Raw genomic sequence first — 8,928 nt, 5'->3', positions numbered from 1 at the left:
CAAAAGGAGACGGTCTACCAAAGAGCAATGTGCAATAAGTGCTTCTAGATTTACCTCAGTAAGGGACCAAGAGGAGAGATGGTTACATCTCAAAAGGGGTCCAAACGGAGGTAGTCTATCAAAGAGCAACGTGCATGTAATGGAGCTTAAAAAACTTTAGGGTTAGCTTCATTAAAGACCTCCAAAAGTTAGTGTTAAAAAGTCATTTGACCTTACGCAAGCTAGGGCTAACCTCGAGGTGGGAATCGTACCCAAGCATGAGGTGCTAAGACGCTTAAAGTGGTTGTGAGAACCTTGCCCAAAGCTTGATGTGATTTTTATGCTTAAATGACTAAAGTTTTTGAAATGTTAAATTCAAAGATAAATTATCAAGAGGCATGGAGGTCCATGCTTGATTTACTAAGGCTTGAAGTATTCAATTCAAAACAAAGGACTTAAGATGCATAAAAGACACATGCTTGCTTGATTGATTAAGTCCTTGAAGTATTCCATTCAACCAAATGACTTAATAAGCACAAAAGACACATGTTCAAATGATCCTCCACATGTGGCCCTCATGATGTGTTTAAATGCTATTGGATAGGTTTTGAAGGGGTCCAATGAGAATTTAGATACATTAAAATAATTAATTAAGTTATTTCTCTCAAAGAGAAAAAAGAGAACACGTGTCCAAATGAAATAATAAAATAATATGAGAGAGAGAGAGAGAGAGAGGGATGTGGATCAAGCATGAGAGGAGGGGTATACTCTCCCACACACACACACACACACATTATCTCATTGTGTAGAGTGCAAAATGCAAGAGCTCCATCTCCTTCTCCAAGCTTTGTTGAGAAGAGCCTACACCAACACTTTTGGCTATGGAATGCAAATCCAACCAAGAGCTATGCTTCAATGCTTAAGCTTTCCATATTCTTCATCTTCATTACTATGCTATTATGTATGCTGAGCAAGAAGAGTGATGATAAGTGAGGAGCTATTTCTTTCTCGTATGGAATGTTTTTTCTTCCTCTTCCCTACCCTCATTCCCTGCTAGCTCTCTCCACCTTCGAAGGTGTTTGAGGCCTTGGGACTAAGGCTTAGGATAAGTTAATTCTTTTTGCAAAGTTTATGTTAAGCTCGTGATGCATGAAGCTTTCCATCTCCATAGCATCACCAAGGTCACAAGGAACACAAAGATTGTATTGTAACAAAGTCTCTCTTTATAGGAGAATCTATAATACAAACGCCTTTTGGAGGAGGGACTGGCTCAAAGTAAATTTGGTCCTCGTCTATTGTCATGTTCTCTAATACTCTCTCATTTGCAAAAGTATTGTTCATGCCAAGTTAATTAAGTACTATGTTTATGTTGCTACCATCAAGTAAGTTCACCCTCCAAGTTCTCAAAGTAATCTCACAAAAATGCTCACTCTAATTTTCTTAATTCCGCTATTCTCAAATTTCATAGGCCATTTCCATTACATTGGTATCATAGCATTTGGTTTCTCTTTTCTTGCTTAAGAAGAGAGGTCCTTAAGTAGCCTATTAATTGTTGATTTTGTTAATTATATTAGGGTAAGTGCGACTGGGATCTATTATCGATTTGGTTGAGCCCACTATGTGGGATATGGTGCACACTTCGGGAGCTTTGGTCTTAATAATGGGGTCTTTTTAGACTTGCCTACGGCTTTACCATTATTGATCCATAAGAAGTCCAAAAGGAGCTATCCCTAGGCAATTTTGCTATGTTAGACCCACCCCACTACTCTCTATAATTAACCAATTCGAGCTGTGGGTGTAAATACTTAAGTGCTTATTTTCAAAGGCTAAGAGGAGTGGTTTTGAGTTGCCAAAGAATACACTAAGTAAACACATAAGTATAATTAGCATGGCTGACAATAACCAAGAGAGTAGAATAAACATTGATAACTTTGATTTTTCACATCAAGGTGCTAATGATGATGCCCCCATGTTTATCAATTATCTTGTTACTAGGTTGCATCAAGTTATGGGCAACCCTACTTTGCAAGCCAAAGTTACTCAACAACTTCGTGCTTATGGGATTTCCCTTCCTCTCCAAGAGGAGAGAGAGTTTAGGGGGTCTCTTGATGAGACTCCAAAAAGAAGACTCTCTCCCATAAGAGAGGAGGAATCCAAAGAACGAGAAAGAAGTGAATCCCTAAGTTCCTCTAAAGATCTGGCTCCATGAAGACGGCGGTGTAGACTATCGCTAACTCCTCCCAAGAGGAAACGGTCAACCCATAGTCCTTCTCCTCGTCATTCTGAAAGGGAAGAGAGGAAACAAAGGAAGAAAAAGTCAAGAAAGAGGTCACCCTCTTCTCCTCCTTCTCCTTCACCTCCTCCTCTTCCGACGAAAGCAATGGCTATTCTCCTAGAGAATACAAGAGGGGAGGACATCGCAAAACTTACCCTACATGGTGAAGGTCCCAAAAGCTTAAGAAATCCAAAGGTGGAGGAAAGAGTATCTCTTTTCTCACCTATGATGGCACCTTTGGTGCCACCAACAAAGTGTTGGCCTTCACCCAACAATTTGATGAGACCTTTGGAAGAGATGAGGGCTTCACGAAGTCCTCCAAGCTACACCATGATGGTGGGCTAGCCTTTGTGGCAATGGTGAGGCCCCAAAGACATGGAAAACTCTACAAGTTTCCATCATGAAGCAATTCCTTGCAAGCGATGCAAAGGACAAAGTGCTTACCAAATGGCGGAGTTTTAAGCTACTTTTCAACGAGTCTATCCACAAATATGTAGACAAGTTTTGGGGTTTACATCTCAAAGCTACAGGCTTTCAAAGGATAGACTTCGTCAAACAAAAGGAACAATTTTGTGTGGTATTACTTGAAGGAATGGCCAAGTATGTCAACTCACAACGGCCTAGCACTATGAACAAAGCCATCCACCACACTATGGTTGATTCAAGGATCAATTTCCAACAAGGGTCAGAAGAAATTTCAAGCCCATGGAAAACAAGGATCGAAATGAATCTAAAGGGAAGAGCAATGCTCAAAACTCTTCCCAAGGCAACACCGGCACCAACAACAACAAGGCCAAGGAGAAAGTATCTTACAAAGGTAAAAAAATAAGCTCTCTCCCAAAGAATCAGAGGCCTTTAGTAAATACCATAAATGCTTTAAGTGTGGGGAGCAAGGACATGGTTATCGTTCTTTCCCCAAAAGAAATGTTTGCAATGACACTCCTAGAGCTTCCATGGTTGAAGCTCCAAAAGAGGATACTCATTGCAAAGGCTCATTCCTTTCCTATGCTTGGGGGAAAGTAAGGGAGCATGATGTCTTCATCTTGTTTGACCCTGGCTCTACTCACAACTTCATATCAACGGAGTTGGCCACCAAGTTGGGCATTCAAGCTTTTGAGATGGGAGATACGGTAATTGATGACACAACTTTCAAGGGATAGCAAGCCTCCGTTACTCTCTTGATTGGGAAGTTGAGGCTTCATGTCCAAAGCTACGTCGACAAAGAAGGCTTTTTTTTAATCTCTCCTCTCCAACATGAGGATGTTATCCTAGGGGCACCATGGTTCAATCGCATGGCTGCCAACATGAAGTTCCCTGAAAGGAGAATCTACTTCACCTACATGAAAAAGGGCATGTAAATAGATGCTAACGAGTCGGGGAACACCATATCCTTGGTAAATACGCTTGCTTTTGATAAGTCAATGAAAAGATCTATCTTTAAATATATGATTGTTGTTAGAGAATTTGTAAATGATTCTAATGTTTTCACAAGTAGCAATAAAGGGAATCAAGAGGAATTAGAGTTGTCTAGTTTCCAAAATGGATTCCAAGATGTTTCAATGACGACATCCCTAGTGAGCTACCTCCAAAACGAGGGGATGATGAGACCATGCAATAGAGCTTCTACTAGGAAGCTCACCTCCTAATAAACCTCCTTATTGAGTTTCACAAGCTCAACAAAAGGAGATCATGAGGCAATTGGATGAATTGGTGGAAAAAGAGATGGCGAGACCTAGATCCTCTCTATTCTATTCACCAGTACTTTTAGTGCAAAAGAAAGATGACACATATCACGTGTTTTGACTTTAGAGCAGTAAATACGGTCACTGATAAATGCTCCAGCTGCATCCAAACTTGTGATGGACAAAAATCTTCAGGCCACTCAAATTCTCTTGAGGAGTACAAGTGACACCTCCGGGAAATCTTTCAAGTTGTGAGAGAGAATACACTTTTCATTAATCAAAAGAAAAGTGAATTTTTCCTACAAGAGATTCATTATTTAGGTCACATAATCTATCAAGATGGTATATTTATGAATCCATCAAAGTTGGAGGTAATAAAAGCATGGCCTAATCCAAGGAATCTACATGAGCTAAGAAGCTTTATTGGTATGTGTGCATACTATAAACGCTTCAGAGCAAAATTCTCTCAAATAGCAGGACCATTGCATGACTTAACAAGGAAGAACGTTAAGTACTCATGGACTGCTAAAGAACAAAATGCTTTTGACAAGCTCAAAGAGAAGCTTACCTCTCAACTAGTCCTTATGTTTTTGGATCTCTCAAAGCCATTTGAGGTCCAATGTGATGCTTGTGGTGATTGCCTGGAGCAGTTTTGCTTCAAGAAGGGCATGCCATAGCATACGAGAGCCTAAGGCTTAATGCCGAGGAACAGGTCTTGGGAATATACGCAAAAGAGCTTTTATTTGTTCTACATGTCCTAGACACATGGAAGCACTATCTCTTGGGGGCTCCATTCATCCTACAAATGGATCACAAAGCCTCGAGAAATTCATGACGCAAACCAAGCTTTCGACAAACAAATGAGGTGGACAAATTTTCTTTTACAATTTAAATTTCATATTGCTCACATTGCTGGCAAGCGGTTGGTGCACTTTCACAGTGGCCAAGGGTAAATATGGTGCCTATAGCAACTCACAATGATCTATCTTTTATGATAGATGAGTATGCTACTAACCAAGACTTTAAGTAGGTAATTACAGCCTTTGCATTAGAGAAGAAAAAAAAATAACCATTCACCTTGAAGGATGGTTATCTTCCAAACGGCAATAGGCTATGTATTACTCACCAATAAAATAAGAAATTCATGTATAAATCCCATGCTTCTCCTTATATGGGGCAAAGAAGGATTCCATAATCTACTATTCGAGGAGTAGAAATGTATTTTTGTTGGTCTACCATGAAAAGTAAACATACAAGAGTATGTTTCAAAATGCATGCTATACCAAAAATTGAAATTTGATCGAGAGAAGCAAATTGGATTGTTTCAGTTTTGACAGGCTTAGCAAGAAAACACACTCTATGCCTGTCAAAAAGACTATTAAGGCACATCAAACGATAACCCTCTCTATATCTCAGGTTTTCAAGTATCATGGCTTGCCAACATCCATAGTGTCAGACAAAGATCCTAGAATGACCAGTAATCTCTAGAAGGGTCTCTTTGAAAATCTAAGAAGTAGATTAAATTTCTCTTTTGGCCTATCACCTACAAACGGATAACCAAAGTGAAATGACCAATCTAACGATTCTTGAATCTACTAAAAGCCTATGTCATGGAAGTAGATCAACGTTCTCAATGAGAGAAGTAACTACCTCTTATAGAGTATGCGTACAATGACATTGTACATACTTCTATGGGGAAAGCACTTTATGAGGTTAAAGAGGGAAGATCCAAAAGTCCCTTACTACTTAAAGTATATGGGAAGATCTTCGTTGCTTATAGCCGAGACTCACAAGAATCTTTTCCAGAGATTAAAGAGGTTATATCCATCTCACAGCAAAGGCAAAAAGGGTTGCTGCTAATAAGCACAGAAGAGCTTTAGTCTTTAAGGAAAATGATTGGGTCTTGCTAAAGTTTCTTAAGGCTCGTGTAAGGCATACTATGGGCAAGAATCCTACGAGCCACCAAGAGTATTATGCTAAACTAGCAAAAAGATACTACGGTCCTTTGTTTTAAAATTATTAAGCCAATCAATGAGATGGCTTATTAGTTAAAGTTGCCCAACCATTCGCTCATTCACAATGCTAACCATGTGAGCCTACTCAAGCTTTACAAAGGAGAGCCACCAAAAGAACCAATAATGGAGGACGCGCTAGAGATCGAAGATCAAGAAGAGGTGTTGTAGCCCGAATCGATTCTTCAACACAAAGACAAGGTACTAAGAAACGGTAAGATTATCTAATGATATCTTGTTAAGTTTGAGAATTATCCTTTTAAAGATTCTAGATGGATGCAAGGAATCTAGCTTAAGGATAATATGAACCTTGTCAATGCTTACAATGCTAAACTAGAGTAAGACTCATTCTCTTTCTTTTATTGTGCACAAAATTGAAGAAGTATGTATGCTTAGGATCATGTTTGTGGTGACGACGTCTCCCAAACACCAAGTAGAATTTGTCACTCTACTTTGGAAGTATGACATTGACTAAAGAGTAGACATGCTTGCGGGCAGCAGCTAAGTCTCCCGAGCACCAAATGGATTAGTCATCCATTCTGGAATGATTTCGTAGGGTAAAAAGGGATCCTCTACCCGCTAAGAAACATGGACTAATGACTAGGCTTTATCTTCTCTACCTCATAGTCGAGGACGACTATGATTTGAAGAGAGAGGTAAGGTCATAAAATATAATATCTAACTTTTCCTAATGATTTTCTCATATTAAATTGATCACTTAATATGGGAAGATAAAAGGGGAACAAGAGTTAGTATATATATATGTGCTTCTAGACCTATCTCAACAAGGGACCGAAATGAGAAATGGTTGCATTTCAATAGAGGTCCAAAAGGAAACGGTCTACCAAAGAGCAATGTGCAATAAGGGCTTCTAGATTTACCTTAGCAAGGGACCAAGAGAAGAGATGGTTACATCTCAAAAGGGGTCCAAACGGAGGTAGTCTATCAAAGAGCAACGTGCATGTAATAGAGCTTAAAAGACTTTAAGGTTAGCTTCATTAAAGACCTCCAAAAGTTAGTGTTAAAACATCCTTTGACCTTACGTAAATTAGAGCTAACCTCGAGGTGGGAATTGTACCCAAGCATGAGGTGCTAAGACGCTTAAAGTGGTTGTGGGAACCTTGCCCAAAGCTTGATGTGATTTTTATGCTTAAATGACTAAGGTTTTTGAAATGTTAAATTTAAAGATAAATTATCAAGAGGCATGAACGTCCATGCTTGATTTACTAAGACTTGAAGTATTCAATTCAAAACAAAGGACTTAAGAAGCATAACAAACACATGCTTGCTTGATTGATTAAGTCCCTGAAGTATTCCATTCAACCAAATGACTTAATAAGTATAAAAAACACATGTTTAAATGATCCTCCACATGGGGTCCTCATGATGTGTTTGAATGCCATTGGATAGGTTTTGAAGGGGTCCAATGAGAATTTAGATACATTAAAATAAATAATTAAGTTATTTCTCTCAAAGAGAAAAAAGAGAACTCGTGTCCAAATCAAATAATAAAATAATATGAGAGAGAGAGAGAGAGAGAGAGGTGTGGATCAAGCATGAGAGGGGGGATATACTCTCCCACACAAACACACACACACACATTCTCTCATTGTGTGGAGTGCAAAATGCAAGAGCTCCATCTCCTTCTCCAAGCTTGTTGAGAAGTGGAGAGCCTACACCAACATTCTTGACTATGGAATGCAAATCCAACCAAGAGCCATGCTTCAATGCTTAAGCTTGTCATATTCTTCATTTTCATTACTATGCTATTATGCTATGCTAAGCAAGAAGAGTGATGATAAGTGAGGAACTATTTCTTTCTTGTATGGAATGTTTCTTCTTCCTCTTCCCTACCCTCATTCCTTGCTAGCTCTCTCCACCTTCAAAGGTGTTTGAGGCCTTGGGACTAAGGCTTGGGATAGTTAATGCTTTTTGCAAAGTTTATGTTAAGCTCGTGATGCATGAAGCTTTCCATATTCATAGCATTACCAAGGTCACAAGGAACACAAAGATTGTATTGTAACAAAGTCTCTCTTGATGCGAGAATCATAATACGAACGCCTTTTGGAGGGGGGATTGGCTCCAAGTAAATCCGGTCCTCATCTATTGTCATGTTCTTCAATACTCTCTCTCTTGCAAAAGTATTGTTCATGCCAAATTAATTAAGTACTATGTTTATGTTGCTACCATTAATTAAGTTCAGCCTCCAACTTCTCAAAGTAATCTCACAAAAATGCTCACTCTAATTTTCTTAATTCCGTTATCCTCAAAGTTCATAGGCCATTTCCATTACATTGGCCATCCATGATGAAAAATTACCTCATTGAATAAGAAACTTTCAACAAAATTTTATGTCATATCCATGATGGATTTAGCTTCATAGTACTTTGTTTTCAAATAGTCCACTTCTACAATATTGCATTTGTTCCCAGAGCTCACCTAGAAAGTGGGCCGACGACATCCAAGCAATTAGTTTGAAAGGAGAGCTTACTTTTGATTTTTTATAAGAACCCTTATTGCTTTCACATAGGATTCTTACTAGAGAGATGTTTGGAGCAGGTTGTTATGACATCATGGGCTGGTCTTTGTATATATGGCACATTAATTGTTGTTAGATCAAATGGAGACATGTATGATATCCTAAATAGCCAAACAAAGGATGTGCATGAAAGTATTCTGCATAATGCTTTTGAAAGGGTCGTGGAACACAAGTCTCATAGTCCCTTGAGAAACATAACAAAATAAACTATTCTTGATGAGGAATCTTCGTTCTCCCAGAGGTCATCCTAAAGTTTGAAGCGGTTGACAAATCCTATAAATTTGTTCATCCTCTTGTTGCCAACTTATCTTTGTCGATGGCTAATATGTGTACATTTTGGACATGTAGCCTAGGCAAGAAGTGTGTTATACCATTGTTTGTGCCTTTGAGATAATGGAATTTAGATCCGTCATCTTGTAGCGCCAAGATCCATCAACATAG

This window comes from Adiantum capillus-veneris, chromosome 21 (genome assembly GCF_014529385.1).
Source record: "Adiantum capillus-veneris isolate H3 chromosome 21, ASM1452938v2, whole genome shotgun sequence".
Classification (NCBI taxonomy): domain Eukaryota; kingdom Viridiplantae; phylum Streptophyta; class Polypodiopsida; order Polypodiales; family Pteridaceae; genus Adiantum; species Adiantum capillus-veneris.
This window is presented reverse-complemented; position numbering follows the sequence as displayed.